The sequence below is a fragment of the Macrobrachium nipponense genome, chromosome 31 (assembly GCF_015104395.2).
Source record: "Macrobrachium nipponense isolate FS-2020 chromosome 31, ASM1510439v2, whole genome shotgun sequence".
Classification (NCBI taxonomy): Eukaryota; Metazoa; Arthropoda; class Malacostraca; order Decapoda; family Palaemonidae; genus Macrobrachium; species Macrobrachium nipponense.
In genome coordinates, this window is record NC_061093.1 from 67,646,546 (window position 1) to 67,646,910 (window position 365).

Sequence of the window (365 nt, forward strand, 5' to 3'; positions counted from 1 at the left end):
TTAAAGACTTATTTACATCATCCTGTGTAACAACCAAGTCTAAAAATGGCAGACGCTTGTCGACTTCCCTTTCCACTGTAAACTTGATGGAGGGAAGAAAAACTATTCAGTTGTAAAAGAAGCTGATCAAAACTTTCGGCATCGTCCTTAAAAACAATAAAGATATCGTCAACATATCTTACCCATATAAAAGGTTTCAAATCATCTGGATATGTTGACGATATCTTTATTGTTTTTAAGGACGATGCCGAAAGTTTTGATCAGCTTCTTTTACACTGAATAGTTTTCTTATCGTATTGTTTGTCTTCTGAATGTTTTCGCTTCGTTAGGTTTTCAAACCCTGACATTTTTTATATTGAGGATAT